The sequence below is a fragment of the Myiozetetes cayanensis genome, unplaced genomic scaffold (genome assembly GCF_022539395.1).
Source record: "Myiozetetes cayanensis isolate MyiCay16 unplaced genomic scaffold, myiCay2020 scf21, whole genome shotgun sequence".
NCBI classification, from domain to species: domain Eukaryota; kingdom Metazoa; phylum Chordata; class Aves; order Passeriformes; family Tyrannidae; genus Myiozetetes; species Myiozetetes cayanensis.
The window spans coordinates 1,848,106-1,862,557 of record NW_026087423.1 but is presented as its reverse complement, the minus strand read 5'-3'; the positions used below and the strand labels follow the sequence as shown (position 1 = coordinate 1,862,557).

At 57.3% G+C, this 14,452-nt stretch overlaps 1 protein-coding gene across 7 annotated transcripts in view; it reads right to left on the bottom strand.

Moving 5' to 3' along the window:
• Window positions 1–14,452, bottom strand: part of NOS1 (nitric oxide synthase 1) — a 74,986-nt gene that overhangs the window by 46,050 nt on the left and 14,484 nt on the right. For 3 of the 7 annotated variants that reach the window (XR_007629263.1, XM_050318232.1, XM_050318236.1), the window contains exon 1: window positions 9,686–9,873. The exons of 2 other annotated variants lie outside the window; for them this stretch is intronic. The gene's annotated coding sequence lies outside the window, so the exon portion shown is untranslated. Of the gene's footprint in view, window positions 1–9,685; window positions 9,874–12,420; window positions 12,775–14,452 lie in introns of those variants that run through there. 2 more of the 7 variants (XM_050318233.1, XM_050318237.1) reach the window with 1 other exon arrangement.

Sequence of the window (14,452 nt, the reverse complement as noted above, 5' to 3'; positions counted from 1 at the left end):
CTTCCCCGGAGTTAGGAACTTGCAAAGGCAACTGCTTTTAAGCCTGGCTGCAGGGATCATCGCCTCAGCCCCTCCTCTCCACATATTTCAAGCCTGGCACGGGGATGAGGAGGCAACGCTCGCACTCCCCCGTGCCCAGCCCTGCCATCCGGCTCTGAACTGTTCCCACACAAACTGCTTCGGCTGATGGCAAACCATCTCCAGGAGAACACGCAGTGAGTTTTCCCAGCTCTCGGGGGAGCCTCGTGCATCTGGGCATGACTGTCTACAGCCCTCAGCTGGCTCGGGGAGCCACGTCTCATTGACTCCTGATGGGACCCTTGTTCTTACATGCCTAGGCTTGCGGTGAGAAACTTCTGCTCCCAACCCCTCTCTGCCTTCCCCTCCCATTCCTCAGATGCTCTGGAGAACGTTTCCCTCCAGGACTGTGCCCTGGCATTTTGCAGCAAACTGAAATGCAGGAGCCTTCTTTTCATTTGTTAAATCTGGGGCTTGGGGAGAGGAACAGAGGGCCCTTGATCTGCAGGCTGGAGGTGCTGACATGATGAGGAAAACACTCTCCTGTCTCCCCATACTCAGGGCAGCGTTTGCAGCTTCAGACATGGAGCACCAAGTCCCCCCCTCTGCCAGGAGCTCCCCAGCACCCAGCTGGGAAAAACAGGGATCTGAGGAGCAGCCAGTGACACCAGTCCTGGCATTAGCTCAGGCATTTTAATCCTCATGTGATGAAGGCTGCTGACCCCAGACTGCACTTTCTACAGGCGAGTAAAGAATAAAACAATTAAAGAAGGACGACCCAAGCCAATGGATTTAACCCCTGTGGCCCTTCCCCTGCTGGGACTCGACCCTGCAGAGCAGCAGCAACGTGCAAAGAGTTAAATGCCACCGAGTGGGCCAGTGGGGATTCACATCCTCAAGGGCTGATAAGCACTAATTGCTGGGTGAATTCCTGCAGAGTGACCCCAGCCAGAGGCCACTGGAGCTGGACCAACACTCTGCCACCTCACAGGGCTCGGGGCAGCAGAGCAGGGTGTCTACTCCAGATCCTCAGGCCACCTGGGGAGGTAAGATCCCAGTTTTAGGGAGGATGGAGGTGAGCAGAGATCTGCTTCTACCAGGGAGGTTCTGTCCCTTTCCCTCCTTTCCAGCCTGTCCATCCAGAGCCCACTTTCACCAGTAGGACCCTGGCCAACTCTTCCCTCTTTTTCTCAGGCCTTTTGGTGCCAGTGCTGAACCACAGGACCAGCTTCCTTCTCCCTGCCAGGGTCTGTCTTTTCCTGGCAGCCCACCAGCACAGTCCCTGCATCCCTAGCCCCTCCAGTGGTCCCCCTGCAAGCACAGTGACCGTCACCCTGATGTCCAGGCATGGCACTGAGTCATACAGGACTCATTTCTGATATCCTGGCTGACGCTGTAGGACAAGCGTGGCTCTGAAAGCAGCACAAGTGCCACAGGAGTGTGGCACTGCCAGCTCCCTTCAAGGGGACAACCCTGTTATTTGCTCGGGATTAATCACCGGCAGCAGCGCTCACAGACTCCTCACCGCTGCCCGAGTCGGTGCTCGTGCCGTGCCCATCTGAGCGGGGCCAAGGCCATCTCGGGGACTGCCTGGCACGAGTTCCTGTCACTGCTGGGCATCCCCAGCAGCTCACACAGCCAGATGTTCAACAGCTGGAGGAGACAATGCCCTTCAGCCCAGCTCGACCTTCCCGCGGTGCCTGCAGGGGAGCTCAGGCACCCTGAGCTCGCTGGGCAGGGCTGGGAAACCCCAAAGTGTTTATTCCCTCACCCTTCTCCCACCGGGCCAACTTCCAGTTATTTCCACCAAGAGGTCCATCATTTGTTGTGTATATTCAGCTCCAACCTGCAAGATCCCGGGGGACAACATCACTGCTGGGCTCACACCATTCCCCATCCCTGAAACCCACCGACACCTCGGCATTCCTTACAAGAGGGACAGTGGAAATTCTGGGTGATACCTCAACACCCAGCCAGGGCTTTCTCCCAGCTGGGAGGGAGTGGGTCCCCTACAAACAGAGGGTGACTTGCTCTTGGACCTTGCACGCCTCGCCCCTCCTCAGCTGTGGAATTCCACTGGGGAGTGGCTGGAAAACAGGGAAAGACATTACGTGCAACCTCTCCCTAAGCCCCTGAAGCCTTCTGCTCCTTTGGGAAGAGCTGGAAAAGCATTTTCATAGAATCATGGCGTCGTTTAGGTTGGATAATAACCTTAAGACCATGGAGCTTGATGGTTTCTCAGCTCTAAAGTCTGGCACAAACTCAGAGCGGAGACGGGGGAGAGGGAGCAGGTCAGGGCATCAGGAGACCCCTGGGAGCTCTCAGAAGGCTCCCCCAAACACCCAGTGAGGGTCAGGGCTCCCCCACGCCCAGCTCCCGGGGTGTCCCAGGAGGTCTGACCCCAGAGGGGACACATTTCAGCTTGAACCTGAGTGGTTCAGCCCCCGTGAAGCGACGGGGAGACGGCGGCTGTTGGTGGCTGAGCTGGGCCCGGCTCTGAGAGCTCAGCTCTCCCTCCCAGCACCAATGGGAGTCTGATTTATGAACCCAAGAGCTGCAGGACATTTACCAGGCTGTACATTTAAAGCTACTGGCGGTGGTGTCACGACAAACTCCTCAAAACCAGCGAGGACGAGGTTTCACTGGGGTGGAAACTCTTCTTTCACCCCTGAAAGGGAGCCAGGAGCGGCCAGTGCTGTGGGCAAAGCCGGGCTCAGCTCCCTGCTGAGCCATCCTGCTTGAATAAACACCCTCAGGCGGTGCCAGTCCACTGCCTGCCTCAGTTTCCCTTCCCTTTATGACACATAAACCCAACTCCAACAAAACCCTGCAGAGACGCAAACCTGTAGCACCCCAGACAAGTGTTAACTCAGATCCCCACACCAATCCCTGGTAACATCCCTCCTTTGCAGGCTTTAACAAGCCTAAGGAAGAGCAGCAAACAGGCTCCCCTTCGACAGCGATGAAAGCATTCGCTCCACAAACAACTCCTACCAAGAAAAAGAGAAGGAAAAAAAAAGCAACAACAAAAAGCTTCTCAAGTTGCCAGATAACATTTCAAGCACCAAACTCCAGCACATATGTTAATTGGATGATTTGATTTCAGAAGCAAAGCGGAGGAGAACTCAATCTTGGGAGCTTAACACAATCTCTTAACTCTCCCAGGCAGCAGCCGCGGGCTATGGAGAGCTGGGAGTTGTGCCCAACTCCAGCCCTCCGGTGTGGCCACTTGGGCTGCCCTTGGCCTCCCAAATCGATTTTGAGCCTGGTCTTCGCCACGATAATAGCTCATGGTTCTGCGTGCCAGCTTTAAATGGGCACCATTGTCCTACTTAATTAGTTTTGGTGGGATTTACAGCGCTCGGGGAAGAACCCCGGTGCTGATGGATTGATGCCCGTTTAATTTTTACGACCCACGGAGCGTCAGTGGATGCGATGAGGAGCACTGGGATGCAACATATGCACAGTTACTGTAAACCTGCGTGTTTGTGCCTCTGAAAATGGAGCATTAAAGTGATTCACTGGCAGGCAGCTCGCTCGTGCCAGCAGTTCTGCGCTCAATTCCCGCTCAGCCCGGGCCGACGGCGTGGTGTGTCTGTGTACATGGCCTTTTAATCCTGGGAATATATAGACAATGTTCCTCCAGCCATCCCTAATTACCCACCTCCCACCAGCCTTGCCAAAATCCACCCAGAAAGGAGCGAGACCTTTTCCCTTCCCAGCCAAACGACCGCTCTGCTTCTCCCTTCCCATCCCCAGTGCTCCTGGCTGGGAAGTCGCTGTTTCACCGGGGCCACGACACCTTCTTTGCCCCCAGTAAACCTGATTTACACACAGGAGTGGATGAAATGAGGCTCTGTACAACACCCTTATGCCATTGCCCAGCAATGGTGCAGAGCTGCTGGACCCCTCCCCGCAGCCACGGCCACCAGTGGGTGCCAAAGGGATGAAGTGCCAGGGACTCAGCCCTGGAGACCCACTCACCTGCTCCGTGTCAGCAGGGCTGCCTGCACTCAAAACATGCCTGTTCCTGGTAAAAGAGCAGTTAGTAAAATAAATGCTGGCTTTCTGATATCAATAAATCCATGCCCAGTCCCCAGGAGGGCTCATTTGCATTTGCTCAGGGGGTTGTTTTCTGGAAAGCAAACCAGTACCTATTTGCTCACAACCGTACTGTTGGGATAAAGCTGCCCCAAAGCCCCGTGACCTGCACATTTATCCAACTGCTGGCACTCAGTTTTGTGTTCATGCCCTCTGCAGGGAATTAAACAGCCAGGGAAAGCCTGTTCCTGCCGGCACGAGCAGCCACTGGCACATCTTCCAGGCGGTTGAACCCATCACTGTAGATCCCTTCCAGCTGAAATACTCTATCCCATCCCATCCCAGTCAGACCAGCATCTTCCACACTCCTAATCACGGAGTATTAGAGGGAGCAGAACCCCACCAAAACTTTAATTCCACCTAATGAAGCCCCTCATCCCTCTCCCCTTCACCCCCACTGACACGAACCGCCCCTCTCCCAGCCGACCGCAGCAATACATTTTAATGTTGCCAAGACAACTGTGTTGACAAAATTCCCTTTCTTTTTTTTTTTTTTTTTAAGCTGACAGAAAGAGGGTTTTCTTGTAATTTGGAGTTCAAGGCTGAGCACATTTCAGCACCACGCCTGCCATTTCTCTTTTGCTCTTCCATGCAGTATTTTCTCGGTGCCTGTGGTGCGGGATTCGGATAAAACCATCAAGTTCTGCTGCTCCCCCCACCTACAACTGATGTTCTTATTAGGGCTCGGTCCATCTGTAAAGCATAAATTTCCCCACCATCCATTTGCCAAGGGGACTGGAATTACACCAGCGACTCCAGTTTGACAAATTGGCCCCGTGTTAACGCGCAGCCACTTTGTCCTAAAAGACAAAATAGGTAGGGAGGAAATAAATGAGAAAATGCCACTTGATGGATGGTCTCGCAATCCAATCGCAGCACGAGAGGGGAATGGGGGCTCCATTTAGGGGAAAAAAAAAAAGGAAAAAGAGAATTTAAGAATCACAGCAGGTTGGCTGGAGCTGTAATAGCTCCAGAGCCGCCAGCCGGCATCAATAAAGTCAGCGACAAAGCTCTTGGCTCAGTCAGTCCAGGAATAAACTCCTGCTTCATTTCAGCAACTCATGTTCTCGTGCCCTCCTTTGCTGCTGATGCCCCAAAATTCCTTCCAGCACGGCATTACATTTTCCTGCACTAACGAGCCGTTTAGGACACTGAACAGCAATAGATCTTATTGCCACCGACTCTCTGAAGAGTGACTCGTGGCCCTATTTAAAACCCTCGGGAAAAGAGGGGGCTCCTCCCGCCACAAGCCTGGCCTCCTCGTTCTGGAGGAATGACCCCCAGCCTGAGGAATCCTGGCTCTGGGATTTCCTCTGTGCCCTGGGCGTCGCCCCCATCTCTCTTCAGCACCGGAGGATGCGATTCCCGGCTTTCCCACTGATGAACCCGCAGCGTGGAGCCAAAGCAGAGCTCTCACCCTCTTTGCACCACCATCCTCAGGGACTGTGCGAGGCAGAAATCGAGGATGATTTGTTCCCCTGAGTTGCTGTCCCTGCTTTTCTCAGGGTTTTGCATTAGCACTTGTTGCCATAGTACCATCAGCGGCAGCAAAGTTCTCCGGGGGCCTCCTGGGACCCATTCCTTGTCCTACCAGGGCTATGGTTCTAATTCAGGCAGAACTGAGGTGGGGAGATGTGGACTTTTCTGCCTCCCAGTCTTTGCTGAAGGTGCTGGCAGTGAGAGAGAGGCTGTTCCTTGGAAGCAGCAGCAGCCACATCATCTTACTGCACCAGTGTCACGGGGCTGGGCACTGGGCAATGTGGCAAGAAAGCCAGGAGGGTGTGAGGGAGAGGAATGGAAATGGTCCCTGCTGTCCCTGATGCCCATCAGTTCCCCATGGGACAGCCCCATGCTGGTGATGCTGCCTTTGCCTGAAGCAGCCCCAGCCCTGACCCTGGAAACAGCCTTTCCCTGTGCCAGAGGAGAGGAACTGGACTTCCCAAGACCTTGCTCATCACTCCTGGCAGCGTGGGGGGAGGCAGGCTGTCACCCCAGGGCCAGCTCTGCAGCCCTTGGCCGACACAAACCACTGACACTCCATTTTGATGGCTTTTTGGGGAGGAAGGATAATCCCTGCTCGGAAAAGACTGAGCTTTCCTGACTTCCAAAGCGAGGAAGAACCTCACGTTTCCAGCGTGTCTGAAAACATAAGCCTGAAACTCCGGAAAATGGGATTAAGACAAGCCTGCCCTAGAAGGGCATTGCTAGATCTCGTTAAGCGCTTCTGAATTGTCATGCAAAAAGAAGAAGCGTTGCCTTGGCACAGTTACCTCTGCTTTTGTGGAGACACACACACACACACACAGAGAGAGAGAACTTGCAGGTTGCCACAGCTCCACTTATAGAGCCAACACACTGATAACATATGGGCTCCCCAGAGCTCGAGCTCCTCGTGCCCACAGGCAGATCCCGAGCGCTCCCTCCGTGTCGTATCAGCACAGCTGCCACGTCGGGTGGGAACCCGGGCTGTGCCGGGTCCCTTATCACACACAGCCCGTCACGGCTCATTCGCAGCAAGTGGATAGAATCAAACGTGCTTTCATCCAGCTTCAGCCAGACAGTGGCTCACAGGCCTCTTTGGGACACAATGTATTTATTTTTGGCTCGGCAGGAGAGATCAGATTGCATATGTGGATTTGATTTAACGCACAGATACAATCGGAACAGCGTGAGCAGAACAAAGGCATTTTGGCTCCGTTCGGAGCCTCCTCTCCAAACCCGTCCCTGGTTGTGGGGGGTTGTATTTCTTTAGCAAAAATTGATGGTATCAACAAGTATCAAACAATATCCTCGTTACTCAGGAAAGGTAAATGCTAATCTATGCGAGCTGAGCTCATGTGACTTATCAGTTACTATATATAGTTGTTTTCAGGCACTGATTTAGGGAATCTGGCAGGTTTCCTAAGCCTTTGTACAGACACACCAGTGAAATGGAAAAGACAAAATACACAAGCAAAGCGGGGAGTGGGGGTGGAGGGGAAATCTGACAGGGCCAAAATGGCCCTGAGGGTGAGGGAGGACCAACCCCCTCCCCGCGAGCAGCCACACAACGTTGATTCCAAGTGAGGATTCAGCCCAAACCCCTCTGCCTAAGATGGCCTCTCGCTCACGGCCGTCACACTGACAGAGAGAATAAACAGAATTCAAAGGGCACAGGGACTTGTCATTCTCCTTCACTCACGGGGATGTGAAATGCTTCTCCCGGAGCAGGTATGTGAGCAGAGAAACATCCCCTCAAACCCCACGTCTGCGTGGGAAGAGACTCCTCCGTACCGGGAGTTTGTTTGCAAACATATGCACGTTTTAAAATTGGAGACTCTTGTGAGTTTGTGGTGTCTTTAAGGAAATATTCTGGGTAACACGAGCTCGGGAGAAAATAGAGGGAGGAAGAAATCACTGACGCAAACCCAAATTCCTTAAAATAAGGCTTCCCCACCCGAGATCTTTAGCAGGAAAGGCACAGCCAACCCAAGATGTGCAGGGAGAAATCCTCTGGAGAGTGTTGTCCTGCATGCCCCCCCCCTGCCCCAAAAGCCTCCCTGCAGCTTCTGTGTGATCATCCCTGTAGATCCCATTGTGCCTCCTGCCTGAGCCGTTGGCACTTGGGGATGTAGAGGAGGAAGAGGAGCTTAAAGCAGCAGAGCCCCGACCACCTCAGCTGCCCTCTGCAATCTCCCACACCTCCCGCTCCAGACAGCCCGTGCTCCCACGGGAAGGAAGGAGACACTTCCCCTCCATCTCAGTGAGAGGCGGATCAGCTCCTTGGGGGCTCGGCAGATAATTGCCAAGTTGCCTGCCAGAATTTCCTCCTGACAGTCATAACTTGGAAGCGTTGGGAGAAAATGTCTGCACCTGGGCTGTGGAGTCAGTGTGCTCGGGGGGCAGGGAACGGAGCCTGGATGGGGCAATGCACACCCGCCCCAGCTCCAGATGCTCCAGATGTGCCTGTGCAGAGCTGCCCTTTTGCTCTGCTCTGCCAGGAAAACCCAAAAGCTTTCTACTATCTCCTGCAAACCCAGCCGAGAGAGAGACAGCAGGCAGGGCACGCAGGGTTCATCTCCTTTGATCCCTGAGACGACAACTCCCTCCTGCATTTCAGGCTCATCCGCAGGGACCATCGAGGTCCTCAGTGTGCAGGTGGGAAGAGGGAAGGGGCAAAATCCGTGTTGAGTCCCGGCTCTCCCTAAAGGAGAGGAGCTCGCCATCAGCGGGACATCCCGGGGCTCTGCTCCAGGGCTGGAGCCGCATCGGGAAGTTCTCTTCCCCACCCACCCCGGGCTGGGTGGGGGTCTTGCTCCCACTCTAGTGCGCCGGGGAGAGTGGGAATACCCTGGGGACACCTGGGACATCCCGACCCCGAGGGACAGGGGAAACAGCAAGGGCAGGACGTGGTGTGAGTCACTCCCCCGCCACCCCAGCACCGGGGTCGGTGGCATCTCCTGCAACGCCAAGCCCTCCCCGCTCGGGTCCGGAGTGTCGGGGCGCTCCGGGCAGGCGGCGGTGCCCGCGGAGTTCAGCACCCGGAACAGCTCCGGCGTCACCCGCTGCGGGCGGGGGGACGAGCTCACCCCCCACCTCCCCCCGGGGCACTGTTCCCACCCGCCCCGGGCACCGATCCCCCCGGGACACTGCCCCTCTACCAGGAACACTGCCCCCGCCCCCCGGGAACTGCCCTCTCCCGGGAAACAGTATCCCCAGGGAAAACTGCCCCCCACCGCAGGAGACTGACATTCCACCCCCACCCTCGTCCGGAAAACCGCCCCTTTGCCCTCCCTAAAAACTGCCCATGTTAAGCCCCCTAAACCCCCGGTAAACTGCCGATCGCGGCCCCTGTCCTCTCCGGACCGATCGCATCCGGCACCCGCCTGCTCCGGCCCCTTTCCTTTCCCTTCCTTTCCCTTTCCTTCCCTTCCTTCCCTTCCCTTCCCTCGCCGGGCAAAGTGCCGGCTGTCCCGAGCTCGCTGCCCGCCGCTCCCTCTGCCCACCCCCGCACTCCTTCCACCTGCCCCTGCCTGCCCTTCCCGGGAAAAATTCTTCCCCGGATACATCGCGTCTCCAACCCTGTGGTGCCAGGAGCCCCCTCGCCCCATCCAAACTTGGTGCACGGAGTTGCGGGGGAGGGAGACACCAATCCCGCAGCTCTGGGGGCGCGGGGGGAGCCGGGGACGGGGGCGGTGAGCGAAGTTCTCGGGGGACCCCCGGGGCGCGGAGGGGCGAGGGAGGGGGCACAGCACAGCCCGATGGGGTGCGGGTGGGAGCCGCGTCTCGGCGCAGCCACCTCCGACCTGGCTCTCCAGACCGGCAGAGCGGCTTTCCCAGGGCAGATCCCACGCGTGTCCCCCGCTCCGCGGAGCCCTCCTGAGCGCACCGGCGGGGCGGGGGTCCAGCTGCCGCCCCTCCTTCCCCCGACCAAGGGCTCGACGCGGCCCCGGTGCCCCGAGGCGGTGGCAGCGCTTCCGACGGGGCGCACGGTCCCGCGGGGCCCCGCGGCCGGTCCCGCACCCGCTGCCCCGCCGCGAAGTTTCCCGGAGAAGCGGCGCCCGGCGCGGGGCTGGGGGGCACCTACCGTGCGGCGGAGAGGAGCCGTGCCCGGCCCCGCGCCTGTGCCCGGCCCCGCATCCCTCCCGGTGCGGCGCTGGGCTCGGCTGGGCTGATAGGGGGGGAGCCAGTCCTCGCTGCGCCCCTTTATCCCAGCATCACCGAAACGAATCCGCTTTGACGTCCAACCAGGGTTTTTATGGGTGTGGAGCGAGCCGGTGCAGCCCTCATTAGGAGACACTCTGCTTTCCAAATCATACATCTTTTATATAACCTCATTTCCAGCGTGGCTTTTCTTCCCCCTCCCTCCCCTTGCCGGGGAGCGTCGCCCACCCCCCCCGCAACTCCCCCACCAATTAAAGAGCTGAGAGACACCCCCCGGCCCCCACTTGTTGCCGGGAAGCTCCGCTCCACTGCCCGGGGGCCCATCTCAGCCTGCCCTGGGGGAGTGGGGGGCTCTGCCTGACCCAGGGGGCTCAGTGGTCCCCGACTCTCTCCCCAGGCGTGCTGCAGACCCCCCATTCCTGCTCCCAGCCAGGTTATACTGCAGAAAAGCCCCCTCTTCCCTTGGCAGCCAGCAGCCCCCTCTGCCCGCTCAGTGCCCGGGCACACAACACCAGCCCCTCCTGGATATTCCGGTGGTCCCAGCCCGGATCCAGGCAGCACTGGGGCAGCCCTGCACCTCTGCTGCTGGAGCTGAACCTGGGCTGCACAGAGGGGAGAGAACAAAGGGTCTCCTCACCCCATTTCCCCTCCTGACTCTTTTCCTGCCCCCAGTAAGGCCCAGTGCAGACCCAGGCTTGACATCAGTCTCCAGGCTTCGCAATTGCGCTCATTCCCATGGCAACAACAAACACACAATTATAGATATATAATATTATATAAACCAAGTGGGCTCTCGGGCAGGAGTGTGAGGTTCACCTGCTCACAGCTTCCTCCCGAGCTCGGGAGGCAGCTCCCACCAGGGCACAGAGGGGCGGCTTCAGCCTGGCGAAGGAACACAGCCCGTGGATGCCCAGCAGCTCCGGTGCCACCCACCCCGGGCAGCCCCACCGCCTGCCCCAGTGCCTCAGGGAAGGCAGGCACACGGCACAGCAGGCCGTTCAATTACACAGCTTCCCGCAGGGAAGGGGAAACCGAGCAGCCCTGCTCCTGCGGGCACCCCGGGAGCTGTGCAGGGGTGGAGGAGGGCAGGGGACAGGCACACGCAGCAGCACAACCGGGGCTGCTTCCCCCGTTCTCCCCGCTCCTCACACTAATCATCAGAGCTGTGTGCACTGTCTGGGGCTAATGAAAACATGATTATGACTACTTAGATGCGGGAGGACTAATCTAATAGCAAGCTACCCGACGACATCTGCTCTGATCCACTGGTCAGGGAATCCTGCCCCGTGGAGGGATGAGTGGGCACACGCTGGCGAGGAAGGGCTTTGTGACCCTGTCACAGGCTGAGAACAGTCAGTGCAGCTGCAAAAAGTCCAAACCCTTCTCCCTTCAGGGCTCAGAGCTCTGAGCACGGCCTTAGAGCTGCAGGGCTGTGTGGGCTGGTGATTACCAGGGAAGCTGGACTGTTCCCCCTCGGATGGGGGTGCAGGCAGATGGAGGTCCAGCTCACAGGGCTGATGGGTGTGATGGCACCCATGTGGTGTTCGAGGGGACTCTGCCCTGCCAAAGCCACCCTGGCACACGACATGGGTTCTGGCCACCGGCACCTCGCTGCCCCTCTGCCCCCCTGCCAGGGAGGCACATCCACAGCAGGCAAAGCCGTGCTGGGGAAGCAAAGCCCGGAGTGCTGGGATGAGGGTGAGCCGGGCTCCCTGTGCCACTCCGGGACACGCGTTTGGAAGTGCAGCTCATCCACCCCGACCCCCCCAACACCACCACCCTGCAGCTGAACCCGCGGCAGGACCCCCTTCCTCTCCACCAGCCCGGAGCTTGGGAACTGCTCGTCCCTGTGCCACGTCCTCCCGGGGCACAGCGGCACCTCCCTCGCCCGCCGAGAACCGAGTGGGACAACGCTCATTTTCGGATCATCTGGAGCTTTTGCGGCCGCCCGGAAATCCGGGCAAGCCGGGAGCAAAGTGTCAGGACTGGAAGGGACCTGCCGGCCTGTGCTCGTCCTGTGCTCCCCCTGCGCCAGGGAGGAGCCCCAGGTAGCCTTTCCCTCCAGCTGGAAGCCATAAGTCAGCCCGGAGAGGAAGGTTTGGAGGTTCACAAACAACCCATGAGCCAGATGTTGGTCTGTGAATGGAGAAGGTGGAGCGAGACCCTCTCCAGCACATCTGCACCCAGCGAGCCCATTCCCACACAGCTCTTGGTGTGGCAGCAAAGGTTTGCACGTCCCTTCCTCCAGCAAAAATTGTTTGTGGATAGGATGTCTCCACAGGGAACATATTCCTGTCATCCTGCCTCATTCTCCTTGGGTAGCAAGAGCCCCTGGAGAAGCCCCCTCATGCCCAGCCCCGTCCATGGAAGTTGCTTCCCCCCCTTCCCACAGCTGGGAGCAAATGCAAGCAGCGCTACAGAGCAAGTTATCCCCCAAAACTGGTCGGGAGAGGGAACAGCCTCTTCCCTGCCCCTCACACAGCTGCTCCCCCTCTCCTCTGAAAGCAGCTCAGCGCCTCTTGCCTCTGGCCATATGCTGCCAGCGGTTAGAGGAGCCAAATATAAACGCAGCAGTTAATGCTCACCCAAGTTTCCTTCCCACCACCCCCAAAATCCCGGCTCTTTTCGCCTCTCCTGCTGCCCTTCTCCCTCACCCACCTCTCTCTGGGGAGCCAGCGGCGCCGGGGGCTCCAGCGGGTGCGTGGCAGGGAGCTGGAGCTGGGAATGCGAGCCGGCTGTGCTGCCGGAGCTCCCAGCCCGCCGCCGGGAATGTGCCGCTCAGGATGCTCAGCTCTCCTAAGATCCTTAGGAAGCCGCGGCCCCGGCACAGATCACACACACAATATCCCCGGCAGCCGCGGCTCGGGAGTTATTCGGCTGCTATTTCGATGCAACTCGAAATGCGTTCGAGGGATTATTGCCCGGGGACTAAAGAAACGGCTAAACATATTTATACTAAAGCTTTAGGAGCCTGTGGAACTGCACACACACACACACACACTCACACACACCAGCTGATAGCGGGGTCTGGCACAGAGACTGCGGCGATTTGGGACAAATCCCAGGATTGTCTGTCTGTGCTCTAGTTTAGAGCGGGCGCCGATGCTGGTGCTTGCCTAGAGGTGGCAGTGAACCTTCGCTCTTCTCCTCGCCCCGAAAGCAGCTCAGGAGGGCCCGGGAAGTCCCGGCCGAGCCGGAGCTCTGCCCGCTCTGCTGGGATGGTGAAAGGTTTGCTGTGGGCATCCAAAAAAAACCGGCTCCCAAAATGTGGGCGTCAAAAAAATGCCCATCCAAAAAAACACCCCTAAATACCGGTGTTGAGCCCGCAGGTGTGACCTGCAGGGAGGGGACCCGCTGCCCCCTCCAGAACCCCGCTGAGCACACCCCCACCGGATTCTTTGGCATCCTCCCCTCCGCACGGTGCCCGGGGCAAAGGATGGGCGTTGTTCCAAATCCAAACTGCCTTTAGCACGGGGCAAAGACGGGGTTTTACCAAATCCAGGCTGCCCTGAAGAGCTGGGAGCACATGGCCAAGGCAGCTCCCTTTTAGAAACATCCTCGTGCCAGCTCCCAGCTCCACCAGCCCTGTGACATTTTTTTTTTGGGGGGGGGGGAGGAGGGAAACACTTTGCTCCCCACTTTCCCAAGCTGTAACAATCCCTGCACTACCAGGCAGGGACGTGGCGATGTGGAGCCTTCCACCACAAACACCACCCCCCTACGAGACACCTGTAAATCCCACCAAAAGCCACATACAACTCCTAAAACTCCCTGCAGTGGGGGTCAGAGGTGGGAATGTGCTGCTGGGAAGATTCCTTCGGAGAGTGTCTCAGCCTCCCAGGGCACCGAGTGGGTTATGAAGGGTGATGTCTCTCTCTCACACGTGGGCGCACACACACACACACACACACAAAATCTAATCAAAAGATATTAGTCGAGGAGTATTTGGCCTCTGGCGTTCAACTATCTCGAGCTTCATACAGACACCAAAGAAATGAAATTATGGGAGCACACAAACAAGAAATTCCAGGGGGATGAATTAATGCTTCAGCGCTGTTAGAAGGCAGAGAAGTACCTGCCTGTCTTCCCGTGCGTTTCTTTCTTCTCGGACTTCAAAATATGAACCTCCCCCCTCCTCTGCCTTTAAAAGTCACGACAGCAACGTTTCCTCCAGTCCAAGCCCCACCACCTTTCCCGTCACAATCGAAATCGCTCTCATTACCATTTTAAGGACACGTTGGAGGGCTGACACAAACGCACCGAAGTTCAAGGACTTGTTGTAAATGCGGGGTCTAATTTAGACAGATTAAAAAGACCCTCCTGCTTTAAGACCTGCCGTCAACAGCCTGAAAGGGGTTCGAGTCACTTCTGGGTTATTCAGATGCAAACGCTGTTTTGAAGCACAAGTGTCTGAGCCATCCACCAGCAGCTGGAAGTTTGGGGGCAGATGCTTCGCAGCAGCAGCAGAGCTACACGACTCCACTGGAATCAGCAGAATCGACATCATTAAAGCCAGCTAAAACCAGCCAGTCCTCGGGATTCTGTACCATCTGAGTCCCTATTTCAAGCCTTTCTGGCGGGATCAGGCCCCCAAACGGCACCTTTTCACCTTCAGATCGATTATGGGCATAATTACAAAGCGGGAAAATCGCTTCTGCGTCGCCCTTAAGCAGTGTGTTTAGAGGTTTAA